General features: G+C 39.0%; 4 non-coding genes across 4 annotated transcripts; all 4 read left to right on the forward strand.

Moving 5' to 3' along the window:
* The first annotated feature begins 11,913 nt into the window (after window positions 1-11,913).
* On the forward strand, window positions 11,914-12,077 carry LOC135047406 (U1 spliceosomal RNA). Its single transcript, XR_010239454.1, has one exon. It is a non-coding gene; the product is annotated as a U1 spliceosomal RNA (small nuclear RNA).
* Window positions 12,078-12,229: 152 nt separating this feature from the next.
* LOC135047359 (U1 spliceosomal RNA) lies at window positions 12,230-12,392 on the forward strand. The gene has a single exon (XR_010239411.1). It is a non-coding gene; the product is annotated as a U1 spliceosomal RNA (small nuclear RNA).
* A 9,806-nt stretch (window positions 12,393-22,198) lies between these two features.
* Window positions 22,199-22,362, forward strand: LOC135047417 (U1 spliceosomal RNA). Its single transcript, XR_010239465.1, has one exon. It is a non-coding gene; the product is annotated as a U1 spliceosomal RNA (small nuclear RNA).
* A 151-nt stretch (window positions 22,363-22,513) lies between these two features.
* Window positions 22,514-22,677, forward strand: LOC135047324 (U1 spliceosomal RNA). Its single transcript, XR_010239384.1, has one exon. It is a non-coding gene; the product is annotated as a U1 spliceosomal RNA (small nuclear RNA).
* The last annotated feature ends 5,044 nt before the right edge of the window (window positions 22,678-27,721 follow it).

The following is a 27,721-nucleotide window of genomic DNA, read 5'->3' on the forward strand; positions in this document are numbered from 1 at the left end:
ACCTCTTCACCCTTAAATAAAGATTTTCTTAATTCCTTACCTGTGTGCTAATTAGATATCACCTTGTTTTCACATTAAACAGACTTCCACATGAGAAAGCAGCAAGGATGCAGTGGCGTTAATGTTTCCTGGTGTCAACCTGTATTATTTCAGTAGATATTGAAATGAGGATGCATCTTGCTGCCTTTCCAATGAAGCATGTTTAATTTAGTAATAGGTGAAAAACCATCCCTACAAAGGTGTTAATCAGATACTTGGCTTTGTGGACTCTTTTCAGAGAACAAATTTGTTAGCATAAAAATAAAGCCAGAAAATGAAGAGCTGTTTAATCACTCAATTGGATTTTTCTGCCAGCATATTTCTTTTTCTCTGCAACCCACTGCTAAATTGTGCTTCCTAGCTGTTTTTTTTTATAAAATCACTTAATCAAATCTAACTCTGATTACATCAGAGTAGGCCAGGTACCATACACCATAAGAGAGGGTTTGAAATTTTGACTTGTCTACTTAAATATCACCAAAATCTGATCACAAGGTCAATTACGTCCCTGGGTGGGATTGAACCACCAACTTTTTGGTTAATAGCCGTACACACTAACTGATTGCGCTACAGCGACACTTTGCAAAAGTACATACTGACAAAGGCTAATAAGCATTCATCTAGAACGTTTCCTAGAAAAACTTTAAATAGTCAATAATCTGGAGAGTTTTTGTAAGATGTTTCTTCCATCAACCAATGAAGAAACACATTGGTACTTTCCCATGATGAGTGAGTGCTTCAGGATCTCTTGCACTTACATGTGCAGCAGAGTACTGTAATGGAAGCATGCTGGGTCCATAACCCAGAGGTAGGCAGATTGAAATTATCCTCTGCTATATGCATTTTTTTTTGTTAATTAAAGTAATCCAAAACTGGAATTGATATTTTTGCTCTTTTTATTTTACTTAAAGTACAATAACTTTTACCTTTTTAATTTGTTTTAATAGTATATAGACAGTATTGTTTTCTTTCAAAAATCCACTTAATTTTCTTTACCCGATTATTAAAATGGTAATTGACAAAAACAAACTACATTGTCACCAGAAGAGCAATACAAAATGTACAAGTGATATATTAAAATCATCTTTCCAGCTTGAATTTCAATGATGCATTGGGGCAACGATTTTGTGAGAAACATCTTACCATTAAATAAAGAATTTCTTAATTCCTTACCTGTGTGCTAATTAGATATCACCTTGTTTTCACATTAAACAGACTTCCACATGAGAAAGCAGCAAGGATGCAGTGGCGTTAATGTTTCCTGGTGTCAACCTGTATTATTTCAGTAGATCTTGAAATGAGGATGCATCTTGCTGCCTTTCCAATGAAGCATTTTTAATTTAGTAATAGGTGAAAAACCATCCCTACAAAGGTGTTAATCAGATACTTGTCTTTGTGGACTCTTTTCAGAGAACAAATTTGTTAGCATAAAAATAAAGTCAGAAAATGAAGAGCTGTTTAATCACTCAATTGGATTTTTCTGCCAGCATATTTCTTTTTATCTGCAACCCACTGCTAAATTGTGCTTCCTAGCTGTTTTTTTTATAAAATCACTTAATCAAATCTAACTCTGATTACATCAGAGTAGGCCAGGTACCCTACACCATAAGAGAGGGTTTGAAATTTTGACTTGTCTACTTAAATATCACCAAAATCTGATCACAAGGTCAATTACGTCCCTGGGTGGGATTGAACCACCAACTTTTTGGTTAATAGCCGTACACACTAACTGATTGCGCTACAGCGACACTTTGCAAAAGTACATACTGACAAAGGCTAATAAGCATTCATCTAGAACGTTTCCTAGAAAAACTTTAAATAGTCAATAATCTGGAGAGTTTTTGTAAGATGTTTCTTCCATCAACCAATGAAGAAACACATTGGTACTTTCCCATGATGAGTGAGTGCTTCAGGATCTCTTGCACTTACATGTGCAGCAGAGTACTGTAATGGAAGCATGCTGGGTCCATAACCCAGAGGTAGGCAGATTGAAATTATCCTCTGCTATATGCATTTTTTTTTGTTAATTAAAGTAATCCAAAACTGGGATTGATATTTTTGCTCTTTTTATTTTACTTAAAGTACAATAACTTTTACCTTTTTAATTTGTTTTAATAGTATATAGACAGTATTGTTTTCTTTCAAAAATCCACTTAATTTTCTTTACCCGATTATTAAAATGGTAATTGACAAAAACAAACTACATTGTCACCAGAAGAGCAATACAAAATGTACAAGTGATATATTAAAATCATCTTTCCAGCTTGAATTTCAATGATGCATTGGGGCAACGATTTTGTGAGAAACATCTTACCCTTAAATAAAGATTTTCTTAATTCCTTACCTGTGTGCTAATTAGATATCACCTTGTTTTCACATTAAACAGACTTCCACATGAGAAAGCAGCAAGGATGCAGTGGCGTTAATGTTTCCTGGTGTCAACCTGTATTATTTCAGTAGATATTGAAATGAGGATGCATCTTGCTGCCTTTCCAATGAAGCAAGTTTAATTTAGTAATAGGTGAAAAACCATCCCTACAAAGATGTTAATCCGATACTTGGCTTTGTGGACACTTTTCAGAGAACAAATTAGTTAGCATAAAAATAAAGCCAGAAAATGAAGAGCTGTTTAATCACTCAATTGGATTTTTCTGCCAGCATATTTCATTTTCTCTGCAACCCACTGCTAAATTGTGCTTCCTAGCTGTTTTTTGATAAAATCACTTAATCAAATCTAACTCTGATTACATCAGAGTAGGCCAGGTACCCTACACCATAAGAGGGGGTTTGAAATTTTGACTTGTCTACTTAAAGATCACCAAAATCTGATGACAAGGTCAATAACATCCCTGGGTGGGATTGAACCACCAACCCTTTGGTTAATAACCAAACACACTAACCGATTGCACCACAGAGACACTTTGCAAAAGTACATACTGACAAAGGCTAATAAGCATTCATCTAGAACGTTTCCTAGAAAACTTTAAAAAGTCAATAATCTGGAGAGTTTTTGTAAGATGTTTCTTCCATCAACCAATGAAGAAACGCATTGGTACTTTCCCATGATGAGTGAGTGCTTCAGGATCTCTTGCACTTACATGTGCAGCAGAGTACTGCAATTGAAGCATGCTGGGCCCCTTAACCCAGAGGTAGGCAGATTGAAACTATCCTCTGCTATATGCATTTTTTTTTTGTTAATTAAAGTAATCCAAAACTGGGATTGATATTTTTGCTCTTTTATTTTTACTTAAAGTACAATAACTTTTACCATTTTAATTTGTTTTAATAGTATATTGACAGTATTGTTTTCTTTCAAAAATCCACTTAATTTTCTTTACCCTATTATTAAAATGGTAATTGACAAAAACAAACTACATTGTCACCAGAAGAGCAATACAAAATGTACAAGTGATATATTAAAATCATCTTTCCAGCTTGAATTTCAATGATGCATTGGGGCAACGATTTTGTGAGAAACATCTTCACCCTTAAATAAAGATTTTCTTAATTCCTTACCTGTGTGCTAATTAGATATCACCTTGTTTTCACATTAAACAGACTTCCACATGAGAAAGCAGCAAGGATGCAGTGGCGTTAATGTTTCCTGGTGTCAACCTGTATTATTTCAGTAGATATTGAAATGAGGATGCATCTTGCTGCCTTTCCAATGAAGCAAGTTTAATTTAGTAATAGGTGAAAAACCATCCCTACAAAGATGTTAATCAGATACTTGGCTTTGTGGACACTTTTCAGAGAACAAATTTGTTAGCATAAAAATAAAGCCAGAAAATGAAGAGCTGTTTAATCACTCAATTGGATTTTTTTGCCAGCATATTTCTTTTTCTCTGCAAACCACTGCTAAATTGTGCTTCCTAGCTGTTTTTATAAAATCACTGAATCAAATCTAACTCTGATTACATCAGAGAAGGCCAGGTACCCTACACCATAACAGGGGTTTTTGAAATTTTGACTTGTCTACTTAAAGATCACCAAAATCTGATAACAAGGTCAATTACATCCCTGGGTGGGATTGAACCACCAACCTTTTGGTTAATAGCCGTACACACTAACTGATTGCGCCAAAGCGACACTTTGCAAAAGTATATACTGACAAAGGCTAATAAGCATTCATCTAGAACGTTTCCTAGAAAAACTTTAAATAGTCAATAATCTGGAGAGTTTTTGTAAAATGTTTCTTCCATCAACCAATGAAGAAACACATTGGTACTTTCCCATGATGAGTGAGTGCTTCAGGATCTCTTGCAATTACAAGTGCAGCAGAGTACTGTAATGGAAGCATGCTGGGTCCATAGCCCAGAGGTAAGCAGATTGAAACTATCCTCTGCTATATGCGTTTTTTTTTGTTAATTCAAGTAATCCAAAACTGGGATTGATATTTTTGCTCTTTTATTTTTACTTAAAGTACAATAACTTTTACCATTTTCATTTGTTTTAGTGCAAATGGCATATCAGCAGTCAGCACTAACTGGTGACATGCCATTTGTACAAGTAAGCCATGTGTGACTAATATATAAACATGCTTTATTAAATAACACCTCAAACTATCATACCCAGGATTCAAACCTATAACCTGTTGAATTTTAATCAAACACCCTACCCATGGAGCTACTTGATCCTACATCTTTTCTAACCTCCAAAAACAGATTCAGTTGCATTTTCCAGCGTGTTTTGTTTGCGCCTTTGCAAATGTCTTACATCGACCAACTTATTTAGTACTATTTTGCAAATAGGGTTACATTGTCGCAACATTGTGTTCCCTAATTGCTTGATTTTTTAAATGCAACAATTGATAAAGACACCTGATAATTGCTCTGTGGAGTCTTATTTTGTGTTTTGTGTTTAGTCTTTAGATCTGAATTTGAATGTACTTGTGAACTAACTTAATTTCCTACTTCTAAATTCATTCCTAAATTCACTACTTACATGAATCCTGTAGTTGGGCATTTTGGGACTTCGATTGTGGGCATTGTTTTGTGTCCAGACCAGCAGCAGGTGGTGTGCATTTGCTGGAAAGGCATCGAAGACCTCCGATATGCTGCATCTCCTGATGTGTGTCTCCCTCAAGTGGCTGTCAGCAAATGCCTGCTAGACACCCCATTCCAAGCTGATTGTGACATCATGGAACATGCATCATAGAACAGGCATGCTAAAACATGGGTCTTCAACCTGCGACCCTCCAGCTGCTGTGGAACTATACATCCCAGCATGCCCTGCCTCAGTTTTAGCATACCTTAATAGCAAAACTGTGGCAGGGCATGCTGGGATGTGTAGTTTCACAGCAGCTGGAGGGCCACAGGATGAAGACCCATGTGCTAGAGCCAAGCCGCAGGTACATTGAATGCTAGCAAGCTGAATATTTAAATCCTTTTTGTTCCGCAGCATTCCAATGCGGAAGATTCCATGGAACCAGAGATCCTTCCATTGAGAAGGACATGCTGCCTGGATGACTACACTGTGCAAATTAAATCACGGAGCCAGTTGGCTTGTGGGTGGCTCTGGTGACTGGGTGGTTGGGTGGGTGGTGTGTCGGAAGTGGAGCGCATGCAAATGATTGTGTATCATCCAGCTAGTGAGAGAGAAAACTCATGCAGGAGTGTGCCTGCTTGTCAGTGGGTTATGCACCTTGCCAGACGTTAAATCTACATAGAGCAGCTGGAGGGGACAAGAGCAGGTTTGCAAAATATAGATAGAAGAGCATATATGCTGGCGCATTCTCCATGATTGTGTCAGCTTATGTTTTGGTGCACTGCACTTTCCTCCACTAAGTTTTAGCCATTTTTGTTAAGCTCAAGTGTAGTTGCTTCTCGGCCTTTTGGCTGTGATCTTGTATCGTGGTTGAAGGGTCTGCTGGAGGGAGGGATTGTTTTCTTCATTGGCGAAAGACCAAAGATATTCCAGGATGGAAGGCTTGGGAACACTATCTGTTTTTCAGTTGTGGAAGAGCACAGAGGTCGGATTGGACTACATTCTATAGTAAAGGATATCTTTCTATTTATTGACCCTCCCCTTATATGTGTCTGTGTTACAATAAAGCTTCGGTTTTGTGAATCCCTCACCCTCTTACACTCCACACCCATAGCCTTATTAACTGTTGTATTATTGTATAGTTTAAATGTATAGTGCAGTTCATGATTTATAGTGTAGACTGGCCTGTGCTGTAGTTCTTGAACTGTACTATACCGTCAGCATTTGTATTGTGTTTTGGCTGTGCTGCAACACTGTATTTATGTGTGCAATGTTTATGTATGTTTTTTTTTATGTCAATAAAGACTGCTTTTTCAAGCCAATATCTGAAAACAATCAATGTTTATCTTTGATGGCAATAAAAGTGGTATGATATTTGATGCTTTTGAAATCCAATATCTGATATGTCCCCTATCTGGGAACCATATATTAAATGGCTTTTCAGAAAAGGGAGATGGGAGAAGAGCTTTCAGTACTTGTAGGACCGATGCACATAAAGAAGCAAAAAAACATACATAAACATTACACACATAAGTACCGCGTTGCGGCACAGCCAAAACACAATAGAAATGCTGATGGTATAGTACAGTTCAAGAACTACAGCACAGGCCAGCCTACACTATAAATCATGAACTGCACTATACATTTAAACTGTACAATAATACAACAGTTAATAAGGCTATGGGTGTGGAGTGTAAGAGGGTGAGGGAATCACAAGCCCGAAGCTTTATTGAAAGACTGACACATATAAGGGGAGGATTAATACATAGAAAGACATCCTTTACTATAGAATGTAGTTCAATCCGGTCTTTCAACTCTTCCACAATTGAAAAACGGATAGTGTTCCCAAGCCTTCCATCCTGGAATATCTTTGGTCTTTCGCCAATGAAGAAAGCAATCCCTCCCTCCAGCAGACCCTTCAACCACAATACAAGATCACAGCCAAAAGGCCGAGAAGCAACTACACTTGAGCTTAACAAAAATGGCTAAAACTTAGTGGAGGAAAGTGCAGTGCACCAAAACATAAGCTGACACAATCATGGAGAATGCGCCAGCATATATGCTCTTCTATCTATATTTTGCAAACCTGCTCTTGTCCCCTCCAGCTGCTCTATGTAGATTTAACGTCTGGCAAGGTGCATAACCCACTGACAAGCAGGCACACTCCTGCATGAGTTTTCACTCTCACTAGCTGGATGATACACAATCATTTGCATGTGCTCCACCTCCGACACACCACCCACCCAACCACCCAGTCACCAGAGCCACCCACAAACCAACTGGCTCCGTGATTTAATTTGCACAGTGTAGTCATCCAGGCAGCATGTCCTTCTCAATGGAAGGATCTCTGGTTCCATGGAATCTTCCGCATTGGAATGCTGCGGAACAAAAAGGATTTAAATATTCAGCTTGCTAGCATTCAATGTACCTGCGGCTTGGCTCTAGCACATGGGTCTTCATCCTGTGGCCCTCCAGCTGCTGTGAAACTACACATCCCAGCATGCCCTGCCACAGTTTTGCTATAAGGTATGCTAAAACTAAGGCAGGGCATGCTGGGATGTGTAGTTCCACAGCAGTTGGAGGGTCGCAGGTTGAAGACCCATGTTTTAGCATGCCTGTTCTATGATGCATGTTCCGTGATGTCACAATCAGCTTGGAATGGGGTGTCTAGCAGGCATTTGCTGACAGCCACTTGAGGGAGACACACATCAGGAGATGCAGCATATCGGAGGTCTTCGATGCCTTTCCAGCAAATGCACACCACCTGCTGCTGGTCTGGACACAAAACAATGCCCACAATCGAAGTCCCAAAATGCCCAACTACAGGATTCATGTAAGTAGTGAATTTAGGAATGAATTTAGAAGTAGGAAATTAAGTTAGTTCACAAGTACATTCAAATTCAGATCTAAAGTCTAGGTAGGCCTCACGTCCTGGCAGCCGCCAGCATTTAAAAATGCCTTGATTAGAGGTACGGAATTAAATGTAGATAAGAAGAAGACACAAAATAAGACTCCGCAGAGCAGTTATCAGGTGTTTTTATCAATTGTTGCATTTAAAAAATCAAGCAATTAGGGAACACAATGTTGCAACAATGTAACCCTATTTGCAAAATAGTACTAAATAAGTTTGTCGATGTAAGACATTTGCAAAGGCGCATCCAAAACACGCTGGAAAATGCAACTGAATCTGTGTTTGGAGGCTAGAATAGGAAATGTGCATCGGTCCTACAAGTACTGAAAGCTCTTCTCCCATCTCCCTTTTCTGAAAAGCCATTTAATATATGGTTCCCAGATAGGGGACATATCAGATATTGCCTTTCAAAAGCAGCAAATATCATACCACTTCTATTGCCATCAAAGATAAACATTGATTGTTTTCAGATATTGGATTGAAAAAGCAGTCTTTATTGACATAAAGAAGCCATAAAACATACATAAACATTACACACATAAGTACTGTGTTGCAGCACAGCCAAAACACAATACAAATGCTGTCGGTATAGTACAGTTCAAGAACTACAGCACAGGTCAGCCTACACTATAAATCATGAACTGCACTATACATTTAAACAATACAATAGTTAATAAGGCTATGGGTGTGGAGTGTAAGAGGGTGACGGAATCACAAGCCCAAAGCTTTATTGAAAGACAGACACATATAAAGGGAGGATTAATAAATACAAAGATACCCTTTACTATAGAATGTAGTCCAATCCGGTCTTTCAACTCTTCCACAACTGAAAAACGGATAGTGTTCCCAAGCCTTCCATCCTGGAATATCTTCAGTCTCTCGCCAATGAAGAAAACAATCCCTCCAGCAGACTCTTCAACCACAATACAATATCACAGCCAAAAGAGCGAGAAGCAACTACACTTGCGTTTAAACAAAATGGCTAAAACTTAGTGGAGGAAAGTGCAGTGCACCAAAACATAAGCTGACACAATCATGGAGAATGCGCCAGCATATATGCTCTTCTGTCTATATTTTCCAAACCTGCTCTTGTCCCCTCCAGTTGCTCCATGTAGATTTGACGTCTGGCAAGGTGCATAACTCACTGACAAGCAGGCACACTCCTGCATGAGTTTTCTCTCTCTCTAGCTGGATGATACACATTCATTTGCATGTGCTCCACCTCCGACACACCGCCCACCTAACCACCCAGTAACCAGAGCCACCCACAAGCCAACTGGCTCCGTGATTTAATTTGCACAGTGCAGTCATCCAGGCAGCATGTCCTTCTCAATGGAATAATCTCTGGTTCCATGGAATCTTCCACATTGGAATGCTGCGGAACAAAAAGGATTTAAACGTTCAGCTTGCTAGCATTCAATGTACCTGCGGTTTGGTTCTAGCACATGGGTCTTCATCCTGTGGCCCTCCAGCTGCTGTGAAACTACACATCCCAGCATGCCCTGCCACAGTTTTGCTATTAAGGTATGCTAAAACTGAGGCAGGGCATGCTGGGATATGTAGTTCCACAGCAGCTGGAGGGTCGCAGGTTGAAGACCCATGTTCTAGCATGCCTGTTCTATGATGCATGTTCCGTGATGTCACAATCAGCTTGGAATGGGGTGTCTAGCATGCATTTGCTGACTGCCACTTGAGGCAGACACACATCAGGAGATGCAGCATATCGGAGGTCTTCGATGCCTTTCCAGCAAATGCACACCACCAGCTGCTGGTCTGGACACAAAACAATGCCCACAATTGAAGGCTCAAAATGCCCAACTACAGGATTAATGTAAGTAGTGAATTTAGGAATGAGTTTAGAAGTAGGAAATTAAGTTAGTTCACAAGTACATTCAAATTCAGATCTAAAGACTAGGTAGGCCTCACGTCCTGGCAGCACCCAGCATTTAAAAATGCCTTGATTATAGGTAGGGAATTAAATGTAGATAAGAAGTAGACACAAAAGAAGACTCCACAGAGCAATTATCAGGTGTCTTTATCAATTTTTGCATTTAAAAAATCAAGCAATTAGGGAACACAATGTTGCGACAATGTAACCCTATTTGCAAAATAGTACTAAATAAGTTTGTCGATGTAAGACATTTGCAAAGGCGCAAACAAAACACGCTGGAAAATGCAACTGAATCTGTTTTTGGAGGTTAGAATAGATGCAGGATCAAGTAGCTCAATGGGTAGGGTGTTTGATTAGAATTTAACAGGTTATAGGTTTGAATCCTGGGTATGATAGTTTGAGGTGTTATTTAATAAAGTATGTTTATATATTAGTCACACATGGCTTACTTGTACAAATGGCATGTCACCAGTTAGTGCTGACTGCTGATATGCCATTTACACAAACATGCCATGTGTGACTGTATATGCATTTAAGGAGGGCACCCCTGCAATACCACAAACCATTGAGTGTCAAGTATACTAGATATATCTTCATATCTCATGTGCTTTCTCTGAGATCAATCTTGTTATGCCCCTTCCCCACAAGGCATGCGCCTTTTGTCCATATTGCAAAAATGGGGGGGAGGGCATATAATTCTCTGTCACAGGGCACCAAAAAGTCTAGTTATGGCTCTGGTATGCATTATGTAATCTGGCAGACCATCTCTCCAACACTGGCTGGTTGGAATAGAAATCCGGTTATCTATGTGAGCAAATGACCATCAACGATTTACTCTCAAACACTAAAAAATGGACAAAAATGGTCCCCTAAACAAATTGGTTAAATTTTGGGTTTAACCAATTTGTGTAATGACCATTTTTGACCACTTTTCTAGTGTTTGGGAGCAAATGGTTAATTGACATTTGCTCCTATACATTACCAGATTTTCATTCCATCCATCCAGACTGGATAGATAGCCTGACAGATAATTGTGTAGTGTACGCCCAGGATAACTGTTAGTCATGCTTTATTTTATGGCGGCACATAAATGGGTGGACAGATCCAGGGCAAGCACTGCCCACTCATGCATAGTTGTCAACTGATGTGAAGTTCCAGGGGGCAATCTCAGTTATAAAGAGAAGTATCTGGAAATTGTCCCTAGTTAAAAAAAAAAAAAATTTGATCAACTCCATTTATTTAGTATGATATCCCAGGTGATAGGATGCCGGCAGTCAGAACAACATACTTTATTAAATAACACATCTCAAACTACCATACCCAGGATTCAAACCTATAACCTGTTGAATTCTAATCAAACACCCTACCTATTGAGCTATTTGATCCTGCATAAAAATTGTGAACATTATATGAAGCTATTGGTACTTTGCAAAAAAAAAGAATCAGCATTACAACGCAGCAGATCCATGCAGTTTGCAGCCACACACTACATGTATCTGCTCAGCCACAATGCTGATTATTTCTTCACAAAGTACAAGGTGAGCTCCAAACAGAATTCTCTAGCTTAGAATTATACCTTTCTTTGCCAAACCTAGAAGTCGGGCCCCCCACCCTGGGATCCCCCAGAGGGAGGCCTGCACCGTCATGCGGCAGGCTTGTCCGTTTTGGAAGCAGGCTGATGGGCAGCCCAGGATTGCTTCAGTCTGGGCTTGGCAGGTCTGGAAACATGAGCTTGCTTTGGGTATGCCTGACCTTGGGTACGCTTTACCTGGAGGATGAAAGGGCCAAGAAAAGTACTTTTAGCCTTCTGCGTGGTAGGAGTCATACTAGGTAGGCAAGCTGTTTTAGCAGTAGCCAGATCAGCTACAATCTTATTGAGGTCTTCTCCAAAAGGAGATTCAACTGAGGCAGCACAAGGGAACTCTCATCTGGGGACAACAACTGCAGGGAGAACACATATTTTCAGATGAACATGGTAGGGCAGAAGGCTGCCTAATACTGAAGCACCCCCAAACAACAAATCAAATGCAACTTACTTGACAGAGATGTGCCTGAGCAACGGCCCTCCCCAGCCCTATCCCAAATCATACTTATTTTGCATAGGAGATACCATGGTCATGAAGATTGTTCTCCCAGGGTTAGGTTCATTCATTGCATTCTGGGTATGCTGACCCCTGTGATTTCCCCAAATGTGGGAAACTCGACTGCATTATTTGTGGTAGTGGGGGACTGTGTTTGTGCTTTCCTCTGGTCAGCTCTGGTAAAAGTCAGATTTCTTTGTCTCAGATCTTCCTCTAGCCTTGTTCTTCTTTCGAGAGTTCCCTTGTGCTGCCTCAGTTGGATCTCCTTCACTTGACAGGGGGGTGCCCGAGCAGCGACCCTCCCCAGCTCTAGCCCAACTCCTACTTAGTTGCCAGGTGAGATACTATGATCATGAAGTTGCTTCTCCCAGGGCAAGGCTCACCCATTGCACTCTGGGTGTGCTGCCCCTGCGATTTCCCCAAATGTGGGAAACTTGACTGCATAATTTGAGTTTTCCCTGGTCGGCTCTCATGTAATTCAGATCTCTTTGTCTCAGGTCTCTCTCCAGCCTAGTTTGCTGTCTGGTTCTACTTCTTTTTTCTTGAGCCCCTCCCTTCTATACCCTTGTGCACTATCCTGACTTCTCCTCCCGTCTGCTTACTTTATGCCTCCCAATGCACAATGCAAACTACGGGTAGTGCTGCAGGGCCCACACCCTTTTACTTGCTTTACAGAGCAGCTCTGGAGCTGTTACAGTGCCCAGCTGCTGCAAGAAATCAGCTTGAATGCTTCAGGGGCTGGGGAATGGCCAACATGAGCCCCACACCGAAGGAGGGTGGGGGTGCTTAATGCGAACTAGGGGTCATCCAAGCACCACAAAAGGCCTCCATGCCCTGCACGCTCCTTTTCTCTTTTCATATGCAGACGAGGGTTGAAGCCAACTTTGACCCACTGCTTGGATGACATCACCATATTCAAATCCATCTGCTGCAGGCCATCCCCCAGGAATGCTTGCACTAGTTGTTGCATTTGGTTTGTTGTTTGGGGGTGCTTCAGTATTAGGCAGCCTTCTGCCACCCCATGTTCATCTGAAAATATGTGTTCTCCCTGCAGTTGTTGTCCCCAGATGAGAGTTCCCTTGTGCTGCCTCAGTTGAATCTCCTTTACTTGACAGAGATGTGCCTGAGCAGTGGCCCTCCCCAGCCCTATCCCAAATCAAAAAAACACAAAAACTACCCACACAGGTGTGACCCTCTGTAGGAAATCAGTAGCGCTGTCCCCACCATTTATCGGAGATAATCAATAAATAATTAAAAAATGGCTAATTACTATTAAATTTTAAAACATATAAATCATATTTTATTAACATATATTGCTGCAGCAAAATTGACATACATAAAAATGCATATTGTGTATAGTGGATGCCTTTAATGTAAATGCTCCACATACACAAATGTATATACTTAATTACGTTTATTCTCTGAGGCTTGGATTTTAATAAGCTGACTTCAAAATGTCCACATAGATTAATGATAGACCAATGAGCTCGGCATTTACGGACACTGCTTGCATGAGTATGTCCTTAATTAATTAATGTCCCGAAAAAGATGTGTGCACACATATATCACTTTGAATGGATAGTTACCATGGGCGATAAGTTTTTCATTCACCTCTTTAGAACAGTCTGTTTAGGACCGTCCCAATTGGAAAGACTCCCTCTGCTGGTGCTTGTCCATTTACTGCAGAATATCTGGAGACAATATCCACGGGAATCCGTCCACAGTGCTCCGGCTCCCTCTGCTGGTGGCTAACCGCAATTGCAGGTGGACTGGCTGTTTTGTCGTAGCCAGAAGCCGGTGATCGTGTAAAACAAGCAGGAGGTGATAGTCACTGCCAGTAGGTCCTTCGAAAACGCGTTTCTCCGCCTTCCCAGTGCGTTCAGCGGCTTCCTCAGTTCGAATGACCATCATCCCAATGAACACTTTATATAGCCCCACTTATTTGAAATTCCCGCGGCCATTCGCGCATGCGCACTCAAACGTGCGTTCCAAGCCTCAGTCTCATTACAAACTTTAAATAGACTCCAGCGGCCATTTTAGCTGGTTAAAACACACGATCCAAGCCTCATTATCACACCCGGAAGTTGCATCCATCGTTCTTATTAACAATATCAGAATCAAGCCTCGTTTTAAAACATAATTATCTACAACTTCATATTCAATTATACTGAACTCTAATGCAATTTGCTCAACAAGATTACGTCACTTAGTTTAATCATAATTAATTTATCATGATTACAAGTAATCCATGTCTTATTTGACAACATCAGTACAAATATGACCGTATTTAAGAACAATATTAATACTAGTCAACACATCCTATTTTATTAGCACAGGTGATAAATATATTAAATATACTGCTCAACAGTATCATTACTCGGAAATAAAAGGGGACTAATTTTGATTATAATTTGTACTTTATAATTTATAATTTAGATCCCCACACGCCATCTTGTGGTTCAAATACATAATTACATTAAGATCGAAAATGACATCATTATAACAAATACTTTTGTTAAGGAGGTAGATCAAAACCGATATTTACATTACAAAAGTAGTCATTTACAACGATGGAAGGATAATATACTGAAGGGCCAGTTCCTTCGGATAAAAAGGAATTGTTCCACCAAAGAAGGAGCAAGAGAACAAATGGAATCTCTCTATGGGGCGTTTCTTACGCAGGGGTATCCAATATCTGTTCTTGACCAGGCTTGGAAGGAGGTGGAAAATATGGAAAGAGACCATTTATTGGATACCACCAGCAAAAATACTAGAAAGAAAAATAACAAAATGACGGATAGGACAACAATGTTTGTAACTAAGTATAATACTAGTGCATACAAGATCAAGAGGATAATTAAGAAGAACTTTTCTATTCTCAAGTTGGATGAGATGTTGAACTCCAATGTAGTCCTTAGTGAACAGGTAATATTTCGGAAGTCAGATAGTCTGAAGTCCGCACTAGCTCCAAGTTTTTTTAGGAGACCTGGGGAAAAATCCATGGCTCCAGATGCCCAAGGGGGACAAATAGATACATGGATACCCAAACCGCCATTAGGGTTCCATAAGTGTGGTAGACTAAACTGTACAACATGCAAACACACAAAAAAGAAAACCACACAATTTGTCTCATCTGTATCGGGAGAGAAATTCAATATAAAAAGTTTTCTGAATTGTAGATCCATGTATGTTATCTACGTCTTACAGTGTGGTTGTGGAGCACAGTACGTGGGGCGCACCACTCGGGCACTTCACGTTAGGTTCATGGAGCATAAAAGACAGATAGATAAAAAAGTAGGAAACACCTACCTATACCGCCATATTTTGGAATGCAATGGAGGGAAAAGTGATAATCTACAAATCATGGCAATTGAACAAGTGGCGGTAACCAGTAGAGGAGGTGATAGGTATAAAAGGTTATGCAAGAAAGAGGCTTTCTGGATCTTTAGCCTAAAAACCTTGATCCCGCAGGGTCTGAATGATACGGTTGAGTTAAATAAAATCTAAGTTCAAATGTTTAATATTTATAATATAAATATTTGATTTTTATAAATATCATTCTTGACATATAATATATGGGGGGGTGGGATAGGATATGGTTCCTTATGATGCTGGATTAAGGAGATGGAGATAACAGGATTATGTATAACAATACGAAGGGGTGTAATTATGTATTTGAACCACAAGATGGCGTGTGGGGATCTAAATTATAAATTATAAAGTACAAATTATAATCAAAATTAGTCCCCTTTTATTTCCGAGTAATGATACTGTTGAGCAGTATATTTAATATATTTATCACCTGTGCTAATAAAATAGGATGTGTTGACTAGTATTAATATTGTTCTTAAATACGGTCATATTTGTACTGATGTTGTCAAATAAGACATGGATTACTTGTAATCATGATAAATTAATTATGATTAAACTAAGTGACGTAATCTTGTTGACCAAATTGCATTAGAGTTCAGTATAATTGAATATGAAGTTGTAGATAATTATGTTTTAAAACGAGGCTTGATTCTGATATTGTTAATAAGAACGATGGATGCAACTTCCGGGTGTGATAATGAGGCTTGGATCGTGTGTTTTAACCAGCTAAAATGGCCGCTGGAGTCTATTTAAAGTTTGTAATGAGACTGAGGCTTGGAACGCACATTTGAGTGCGCATGCGCGAATGGCCGCGGGAATTTCAAATAAGTGGGGCTATATAAAGTGTTCATTGGGATGATGGTCATTCGAACTGAGGAAGCCGCTGAACGCACTGGGAAGGCGGAGAAACGCGTTTTCGAAGGACCTACTGGCAGTGACTATCACCTCCTGCTTGTTTTACACGATCACCGGCTTCTGGCTACGACAAAACAGCCAGTCCACCTGCAATTGCGGTTAGCCACCAGCAGAGGGAGCCGGAGCACTGTGGACGGATTCCCGTGGATATTGTCTCCAGATATTCTGCAGTAAATGGACAAGCACCAGCAGAGGGAGTCTTTCCAATTGGGACGGTCCTAAACAGACTGTTCTAAAGAGGTGAATGAAAAACTTATCGCCCATGGTAACTATCCATTCAAAGTGATATATGTGTGCACACATCTTTTTCGGGACATTAATTAATTAAGGACATACTCATGCAAGCAGTGTCCGTAAATGCCGAGCTCATTGGTCTATCATTAATCTATGTGGACATTTTGAAGTCAGCTTATTAAAATCCAAGCCTCAGAGAATAAACGTAATTAAGTATATACATTTGTGTATGTGGAGCATTTACATTAAAGGCATCCACTATACACAATATGCATTTTTATGTATGTCAATTTTGCTGCAGCAATATATGTTAATAAAATATGATTTATATGTTTTAAAATTTAATAGTAATTAGCCATTTTTTAATTATTTATTGATTATCTCCGATAAATGGTGGGGACAGCGCTACTGATTTCCTACAGAGGGTCACACCTGTGTGGGTAGTTTTTGTGTTTTTTTGTTCAATATAGGGATTGCAATTATCCCTGTATCAGGAGCAGCAGTCTCCGCCATTGTCTAAAATCTCCTTGATCCAGCGGGTACTGGCGCCGGAGAGTGTATACTTCTGTCCACACAAGGTTGGTGTGTGGGCGGTTGTGTACACATCCAGTATCATTTATTCTTTGATTTGATTGTCTTAGGTAATTGCATCTCGGGCAGCAGGTAACTTGGGGAACCATTGATATGGCAGCGCTTAAGTGCATAGCTGAACGATTGGAAAGACGCAATGTGTATTTAAGAGGGGGGGAAGATATACAAATTATGGAGAGGGATGAGAATTTGGAGGATATGCATGGTTTATTCAATAGACTAGAAAATCTATGTATAGAGGAAACAAGGCACTGGTGGGACCAGGTGTCCTTACAGAAATATTTAGATCAAGGTTTGATACCCAGGGGATTGAGGATTTTAAAGACCTCTACGTTTAAAGAGGACAAGCAGTTTTCAGAGGAATGGAATAAATTACTAGATAATTGTTCCATAAACCTTATGAAATTGCTTGTCAGATTTAGGGAAGACAAAGTTAGTGTGATACAGAAGGAAATTGAAAAGACCCAGGATTTGTTGAAATCTTTTTCTGAAGACAAAGGATTCAATGAAAGAGATCTGAGAGTAAATCGTAAGGTGGAGGATTTTGAAAAAACCTTAGTCTTCAGAAAAAACAACAAACTAAATCGGGATAAATTAGACTATCAAAAGGGAGAGGTTCACACTTACAATAGAAGGAGGGACAACATCTATGACCAAAAACCCTCTAAAAGGGAATTAGGACCCAGACAAAATCTTGAACATAGATTAGGTCATTACAGGGGACCAAGAACCCCAATTGATCGGAGAGATTCCAGGAGTTTTAGGAATCAGGATGAGGGGAATTGGGAACCAAATACCTATAGGAATAGGCATGATAATTTATTCCAACAAAATAGTGTCAAATCCCCAGCCCCATATTCCAAGTGGAGTAGAAGAGACTCTGGAAGGGATGATTGGGTAGATATGGGAGGGAAGAATAGGCAACAGTCGAACACCCATGGTGGCACAAATAATTTTTTGGAGGACAGCCACAGATTCCAAAACCGTCCACAAAGAAAGTACGAAGGAACAGGGTGGTCCGGAAAAAGGCAAAGAGAACAAGAGCCAGAGGAAAGAGAGGAAGAAAGAGTAGGTCAAGTAAAAAACATGAAATTAAAGTGAAGGGAAAAGGGGTTTTTAATTTGTCCTCAAAAAAGTTGGGTCCAGATCAACTGAGATTGCTTGAAAAGGGCTTAAACTTTGCTCCCGCCCAAAAACCCAACTTATTCGATCTATTCGTTGATCTTAATAGATATATCAGAACGCTAAGTAGAAAGCGATATTTCGCGATGAAAAATATGAAGAAAAAAGGTATTGAAGGTAATCCCATTATATTGGATCAGGATGACCAATTAATGGTTGATATATTAGAATCCTTGGCAGATGAATCAACGAATGAGTCGAATAAGGAGGACTATACTAAAATATTTGATGGTAATGGGACAAACAGATTTAAAAATAAGTCTGAGTTTTACCCGCTGACTTATAGAGGGCCCTATATTGAGAGCTTCTATAAGTCAACATTAGAACAATTTAGGGAGATGTGCCAAAAATCAGAGAAACAATCGTTAAAGGATAATTTGAGTACTAAGGAACGATCAGCACTAAAAATCTTGAGGGGGGATCCCTCCTTGACTATTAAACAAGCTGATAAAGGCGGTGGGATTGTGGTAATGGATACAGTGATGTACTTGGCGGAGGCCAATAGACAATTAAACAACGTCCACCTGTATTCAAGACTGACCCACAATCCCACCGCACAGTTTCAAAAGGAATTAAAAATCTTGCTAAATAGGGCAGTGGATTTAGGTGCTATATCCAGAGAAACTCAATGTTTTTTGTTTTCTGATAATCCGGTAATTCCCACGTATTATTGTCTTCCAAAAGTACATAAAACTTTAATTAACCCCCCGGGAAGACCCATTATTGCGGGGGTAGATTCATTGACCAGCAATTTATCTTTTTTTATAGACAGTTTTTTACAGGGTTATGTTGTCAAATTAAAATCACACATTAAGGACACTACACATTTTTTAAATTTAATTAAAAATATTAAATGGCAGTCAACTTATTGTTTTATCACATGTGATGTAGAATCATTATATTCTAACATTGAGCACCAGTTGGGGATTGAGGCAGTGGCATTTTATCTGTTAAGAGACCCTAATATAGGGGAAGAATTGCGGTGGTTGATTTTGGAGAGTATTAGATTTATACTCGAACATAATTATTTTATTTTTGATAAACGATATTATTTACAGACTAGGGGGACGGCCATGGGAACCAGGTTCGCTCCGAGTTTCGCCAACCTGTTTATGGGGCGGTTCGAGGAACAACATGTGTGGACCAGTGATCTCGGGGCGAGCCTGGTTCTTTATGGCCGTTTCATTGATGATTTATTTTTCATTTGGGAGGGGAGCACTGAATCAGCAGAAGAATTTGTTGCCAGTTTGAATTGCAATAATTATGGTTTGAAGTTTACGGGGTACTGCCACCCCACACAGGTCACTTTTTTGGATATAGCACTTAAGATCGAAAATGACATCATTATAACAAATACTTTTGTTAAGGAGGTAGATCAAAACCGATATTTACATTACAAAAGTAGTCATTTACAACGATGGAAGGATAATATACCGAAGGGCCAGTTCCTTCGGATAAAAAGGAATTGTTCCACCAAAGAAGGAGCAAGAGAACAAATGGAATCTCTCTATGGGGCGTTTCTTACGCAGGGGTATCCAATATCTGTTCTTGACCAGGCTTGGAAGGAGGTGGAAAATATGGAAAGAGACCATTTATTGGATACCACCAGCAAAAATACTAGAAAGAAAAATAACAAAATGACGGATAGGACAACAATGTTTGTAACTAAGTATAATACTAGTGCATACAAGATCAAGAGGATAATTAAGAAGAACTTTTCTATTCTCAAGTTGGATGAGATGTTGAACTCCAATGTAGTCCTTAGTGAACAGGTAATATTTCGGAAGTCAGATAGTCTGAAGTCCGCACTAGCTCCAAGTTTTTTTAGGAGACCTGGGGAAAAATCCATGGCTCCAGATGCCCAAGGGGGACAAATAGATACATGGATACCCAAACCGCCATTAGGGTTCCATAAGTGTGGTAGACTAAACTGTACAACATGCAAACACACAAAAAAGAAAACCACACAATTTGTCTCATCTGTATCGGGAGAGAAATTCAATATAAAAAGTTTTCTGAATTGTAGATCCATGTATGTTATCTACGTCTTACAGTGTGGTTGTGGAGCACAGTACGTGGGGCGCACCACTCGGGCACTTCACGTTAGGTTCATGGAGCATAAAAGACAGATAGATAAAAAAGTAGGAAACACCTACCTATACCGCCATATTTTGGAATGCAATGGAGGGAAAAGTGATAATCTACAAATCATGGCAATTGAACAAGTGGCGGTAACCAGTAGAGGAGGTGATAGGTATAAAAGGTTATGTAAGAAAGAGGCTTTCTGGATCTTTAGCCTAAAAACCTTGATCCCGCAGGGTCTGAATGATACGGTTGAGTTAAATAAAATCTAAGTTCAAATGTTTAATATTTATAATATAAATATTTGATTTTTATAAATATCATTCTTGACATATAATATATGGGGGGGTGGGATAGGATATGGTTCCTTATGATGCTGGATTAAGGAGATGGAGATAACAGGATTATGTATAACAATACGAAGGGGTGTAATTATGTATTTGAACCACAAGATGGCGTGTGGGGATCTAAATTATAAATTATAAAGTACAAATTATAATCAAAATTAGTCCCCTTTTATTTCCGAGTAATGATACTGTTGAGCAGTATATTTAATATATTTATCACCTGTGCTAATAAAATAGGATGTGTTGACTAGTATTAATATTGTTCTTAAATACGGTCATATTTGTACTGATGTTGTCAAATAAGACATGGATTACTTGTAATCATGATAAATTAATTATGATTAAACTAAGTGACGTAATCTTGTTGAGCAAATTGCATTAGAGTTCAGTATAATTGAATATGAAGTTGTAGATAATTATGTTTTAAAACGAGGCTTGATTCTGATATTGTTAATAAGAACGATGGATGCAACTTCCGGGTGTGATAATGAGGCTTGGATCGTGTGTTTTAACCAGCTAAAATGGCCGCTGGAGTCTATTTAAAGTTTGTAATGAGACTGAGGCTTGGAACGCACGTTTGAGTGCGCATGCGCGAATGGCCGCGGGAATTTCAAATAAGTGGGGCTATATAAAGTGTTCATTGGGATGATGGTCATTCGAACTGAGGAAGCCGCTGAACGCACTGGGAAGGCGGAGAAACGCATTTTCGAAGGACCTACTGGCAGTGACTATCACCTCCTGCTTGTTTTACACGATCACCGGCTTCTGGCTACGACAAAACAGCCAGTCCACCTGCAATTGCGGTTAGCCACCAGCAGAGGGAGCCGGAGCACTGTGGACGGATTCCCGTGGATATTGTCTCCAGATATTCTGCAGTAAATGGACAAGCACCAGCAGAGGGAGTCTTTCCAATTGGGACGGTCCTAAACAGACTGTTCTAAAGAGGTGAATGAAAAACTTATCGCCCATGGTAACTATCCATTCAAAGTGATATATGTGTGCACACATCTTTTTCGGGACATTAATTAATTAAGGACATACTCATGCAAGCAGTGTCCGTAAATGCCGAGCTCATTGGTCTATCATTAATCTATGTGGACATTTTGAAGTCAGCTTATTAAAATCCAAGCCTCAGAGAATAAACGTAATTAAGTATATACATTTGTGTATGTGGAGCATTTACATTAAAGGCATCCACTATACACAATATGCATTTTTATGTATGTCAATTTTGCTGCAGCAATATATGTTAATAAAATATGATTTATATGTTTTAAAATTTAATAGTAATTAGCCATTTTTTAATTATTTATTGATTATCTCCGATAAATGGTGGGGACAGCGCTACTGATTTCCTACAGAGGGTCACACCTGTGTGGGTAGTTTTTGTGTTTTTTTGTTCAATATAGGGATTGCAATTATCCCTGTATCAGGAGCAGCAGTCTCCGCCATTGTCTAAAATCTCCTTGATCCAGCGGGTACTGGCGCCGGAGAGTGTATACTTCTGTCCACACAAGGTTGGTGTGTGGGCGGTTGTGTACACATCCAGTATCATCTATCCCAAATCATACTTATTTTGCATAGGAGATACTATTGTCATGAAGATTGTTCTCCCAGGGTGAGGTTCATTCATTGCATTCTGGGTATGCTGACCCCTGTGATTTCCCCAAATGTGGGAAACTCGACTGCATTATTTGTGGTAGTGGTGGACTGTGTTTGTGCTTTCCTCTGGTCAGCTCTGGTAAAAGTCAGATTTCTTTGTCTCAGATCTTCCTCTAGCCTTGTTCTTCTTTTGAGAGTTCCCTTGTGCTGCCTCAGTTGGATCTCCTTCACTTGAAAGGTAGTGCCCGAGCAGCGACCCTCCCCAGCTCTAGCCCAACTCCTACTAACCTGCCAGGTGAGATACTATGATCATGAAGGTGCTTCTCCCAGGGCAAGGCTCACCCATTGCACTCTGGGTGTGCTGCCCCTTGCGATTTCCCCAAATGTGGGAAACTTGACTGCATAATTTGTGTTTCCCCTGGACGGCTCTCGTATAATTCAGATCTCTTTGTCTCAGGTCTCTCTCCAGCCTAGTATGCTGTCTGTTTCCACTTCTCTTTTCTTGAGCCCATCCCTTCTATAACCTTGTGCACTATCCTGACTTCTCCTCCCGTCTGCTTACTTTGTGCCTTCCAATGCACAATGCAAACTACAGGTAGTGCTGCAGGGCCCACACCCTTTTACTTGCCTTACAGAGCAGCTCTGGAGCTGTTACAGTACCCAGCTGCTGCAAGAAATCAGCTTGAATGCTGGGGCATTGGCCAACATGAGCCCCACACCGAAGGAGGGTGGGGGTGTTTATTGCGAACTAGGGGTCATCCAAGCGTCGCAAAAGGCCGCCATGCCCTGCATATCCCTTTTCTCTTTTCATAAGCAGACGAGGGATGAAGCCAACTTTGACCCACTGCTTGGATGACATCACTTGCTGCCTTTCCAATGAAGCAAGTTTAATTTAGTAATAGGTGAAAAACCATCCCTACAAAGGTGTTAATCAGATACTTGGCTTTGTGGACACTTTTCAGAGAACAAATTTGTTAGCATAAAAATAAAGCCAGAAAATGAAGAGCTGTTTAATCACTCAATTGGATTTTTCTGCAAGCGTATTTCTTTTTCTCTGCAACCCACTGCTAAGTTGTGCTTCCTAGCTGTTCTTTTATAAAATCACTTAATCAAATCTAACTCTGATTACATCAGAGAAGGCCAGGTACCCTACACCATAAGAGGGGGTTTGAAATTTTGACATGTCTACTTAAAGATCACCAAAATCTGATAACAAGGTAAATTACGTCCCTGGGTAGGATTGAACCACCAACCTTTTGGTTAATAACCGAACACGCTAACTGATTGCGCCACAGAGACACATTGCAAAAGCATATACTGACAAAGGCTAATAAGCATTCATCTAGAACGTTTCCTAGAAAAACTTTAAAAAGTCAATAATCTGGAGAGTTTTTGTAAGATGTTTCTTCCATCAACCAATGAAGAAACACATTGGTACTTTCCCATGATGAGTGAGTGCTTCAGGATCTCTTGCACTTACATGTGCAGCAGAGTACTGCAATGGAAGCATGCTGGGCCCATAACCCAGAGGTAGGCAGATTGAAACTATCCTCTGCTATATGCATTTTTTTTTTGTTAATTAAAGTAATCCAAAACTGGGATTGATATTTTTGCTCTTTTATTTTTACTTAAAGTACAATAACTTTTATTATTTTAATTTGTTTTAATAGTATATTGACAGTATTGTTTTCTTTCAAAAATCCACTTAATTTTCTTTACCCTATTATTCAAATGGTAATTGACAAAAACAAACTACATTGTCACCAGAAGAGCAATACAAAATGTACAAGTGATATATTAAAATCATCTTTCCAGCTTGAATTTCAATGATGCATTGGGGCAACGATTTTGTGAGAAACCTCTTCACCCTTAAATAAAGATTTTCTTAATTCCTTACCTGTGTGCTAATTAGATATCACCTTGTTTTCACATTAAACAGACTTCCACATGAGAAAGCAGCAAGGATGCAGTGGCGTTAATGTTTCCTGGTGTCAACCTGTATTATTTCAGTAGATATTGAAATGAGGATGCATCTTGCTGCCTTTCCAATGAAGCATGTTTAATTTAGTAATAGGTGAAAAACCATCCCTACAAAGGTGTTAATCAGATACTTGGCTTTGTGGACTCTTTTCAGAGAACAAATTTGTTAGCATAAAAATAAAGCCAGAAAATGAAGAGCTGTTTAATCACTCAATTGGATTTTTCTGCCAGCATATTTCTTTTTCTCTGCAACCCACTGCTAAATTGTGCTTCCTAGCTGTTTTTTTTATAAAATCACTTAATCAAATCTAACTGATTACATCAGAGTAGGCCAGGTACCCTACACCATAAGAGAGGGTTTGAAATTTTGACTTGTCTACTTAAATATCACCAAAATCTGATCACAAGGTCAATTACGTCCCTGGGTGGGATTGAACCACCAACTTTTTGGTTAATAGCCGTACACACTAACTGATTGCGCTACAGCGACACTTTGTGAAAGTACATACTGACAAAGGCTAATAAGCATTCATCTAGAACGTTTCCTAGAAAAACTTTAAATAGTCAATAATCTGGAGAGTTTTTGTAAGATGTTTCTTCCATCAACCAATGAAGAAACACATTGGTACTTTCCCATGATGAGTGAGTGCTTCAGGATCTCTTGCACTTACATGTGCAGCAGAGTACTGTAATGGAAGCATGCTGGGTCCATAACCCAGAGGTAGGCAGATTGAAATTATCCTCTGCTATATGCATTTTTTTTTTGTTAATTAAAGTAATCCAAAACTGGGATTGATATTTTTGCTCTTTTTATTTTACTTAAAGTACAATAACTTTTACCTTTTTAATTTGTTTTAATAGTATATAGACAGTATTGTTTTCTTTCAAAAATCCACTTAATTTTCTTTACCCGATTATTAAAATGGTAATTGACAAAAACAAACTACATTGTCACCAGAAGAGCAATACAAAATGTACAAGTGATATATTAAAATCATCTTTCCAGCTTGAATTTCAATGATGCATTGGGGCAACGATTTTGTGAGAAACATCTTACCCTTAAATAAAGATTTTCTTAATTCCTTACCTGTGTGCTAATTAGATATCACCTTGTTTTCACATTAAACAGACTTCCACATGAGAAAGCAGCAAGGATGCAGTGGCGTTAATGTTTCCTGGTGTCAACCTGTATTATTTCAGTAGATATTGAAATGAGGATGCATCTTGCTGCCTTTCCAATGAAGCAAGTTTAATTTAGTAATAGGTGAAAAACCATCCCTACAAAGATGTTAATCCGATACTTGGCTTTGTGGACACTTTTCAGAGAATAAATTAGTTAGCATAAAAATAAAGCCAGAAAATGAAGAGCTGTTTAATCACTCAATTGGATTTTTCTGCCAGCATATTTCATTTTCTCTGCAAACCACTGCTAAATTGTGCTTCCTAGCTGTTTTTTGATAAAATCACTTAATCAAATCTAACTCTGATTACATCAGAGTAGGCCAGGTACCCTACACCATAAGAGGGGGTTTGAAATTTTGACTTGTCTACTTAAAGATCACCAAAATCTGATGACAAGGTCAATAACATCCCTGGGTGGGATTGAACCACCAACCCTTTGGTTAATAACCAAACACACTAACCGATTGCACCACAGAGACACTTTGCAAAAGTACATACTGACAAAGGCTAATAAGCATTCATCTAGAACGTTTCCTAGAAAACTTTAAAAAGTCAATAATCTGGAGAGTTTTTGTAAGATGTTTCTTCCATCAACCAATGAAGAAACACATTGGTACTTTCCCATGATGAGTGAGTGCTTCAGAATCTCTTGCACTTACATGTGCAGCAGAGTACTGCAATGGAAGCATGCTGGGCCCCTTAACCCAGAGGTAGGCAGATTGAAACTATCCTCTGCTATATGCATTTTTTTTTTGTTAATTAAAGTAATCCAAAACTGGGATTGATATTTTTGCTCTTTTATTTTTACTTAAAGTACAATAACTTTTACCATTTTAATTTGTTTTAATAGTATATTGACAGTATTGTTTTCTTTCAAAAATCCACTTAATTTTCTTTACCCTATTATTAAAATGGTAATTGACAAAAACAAACTACATTGTCACCAGAAGAGCAATACAAAATGTACAAGTGATATATTAAAAACATCTTTCCAGCTTGAATTTCAATGATGCATTGGGGCAACGATTTTGTGAGAAACATCTTCACCCTTAAATAAAGATTTTCTTAATTCCTTACCTGTGTGCTAATTAGATATCACCTTGTTTTCACATTAAACAGACTTCCACATGAGAAAGCAGCAAGGATGCAGTGGCGTTAATGTTTCCTGGTGTCAACCTGTATTATTTCCGTAGATATTGAAATGAGGATGCATCTTGCTGCCTTTCCAATAAAGCAAGTTTAATTTAGCAATAGGTGAAAAACCATCCCTACAAAGATGTTAATCAGATACTTGGCTTTGTGGACACTTTTCAGAGAACAAATTTGTTAGCATAAAAATAAAGCCAGAAAATGAAGAGCTGTTTAATCACTCAATTGGATTTTTTTGCCAGCATATTTCTTTTTCTCTGCAAACCGCTGCTAAATTGTGCTTCCTAGCTGTTTTTATAAAATCACTGAATCAAATCTAACTCTGATTACATCAGAGAAGGCCAGGTACCCTACACCATAACAGGGGTTTTTGAAATTTTGACTTGTCTACTTAAAGATCACCAAAATCTGATAACAAGGTCAATTACATCCCTGGGTGGGATTGAACCACCAACCTTTTGGTTAATAGCCGTACACACTAACTGATTGCGCCACAGCGACACTTTGCAAAAGTACATACTGACAAAGGCTAATAAGCATTCATCTAGAACGTTTCCTAGAAAAACTTTAAATAGTCAATAATCTGGAGAGTTTTTGTAAGATGTTTCTTCCATCAACCAATGAAGAAACACATTGGTACTTTCCCATGATGAGTGAGTACTTCAGGATCTCTTGCAATTACATGTGCAGCAGAGTACTGTAATGGAAGCATGCTGGGTCCATAGCCCAGAGGTAGGCAGATTGAAACTATCCTCTGCTATATGCGTTTTTTTTTGTTAATTAAAGTAATCCAAAACTGGGATTGATATTTTTGCTCTTTTATTTTTACTTAAAGTACAATAACTTTTACCATTTTCATTTGTTTTAATAGTATATTGACAGTATTGTTTTCTTTCAAAAATCCACTTAATTTTCTTTACCCGATTATTAAAATGGTAATTGACAAAAACAAACTACATTGTCACCAGAAGAGCAATACAAAATGTACAAGTGATATATTAAAATCATCTTTCCAGCTTGAATTTCAATGATGCATTGGGGCAACGATTTTGTGAGTAACATCTTCACCCTTAAATAAAGATTTTCTTAATTCCTTACCTGTGTGCTAATTAGATATCACCTTGTTTTCACATTAAACAGACTTCCACATGAGAAAGCAGCAAGGATGCAGTGGCGT

Source organism: Pseudophryne corroboree, unplaced genomic scaffold (assembly GCF_028390025.1).
Source record: "Pseudophryne corroboree isolate aPseCor3 unplaced genomic scaffold, aPseCor3.hap2 scaffold_927, whole genome shotgun sequence".
Taxonomy (NCBI): domain Eukaryota; kingdom Metazoa; phylum Chordata; class Amphibia; order Anura; family Myobatrachidae; genus Pseudophryne; species Pseudophryne corroboree.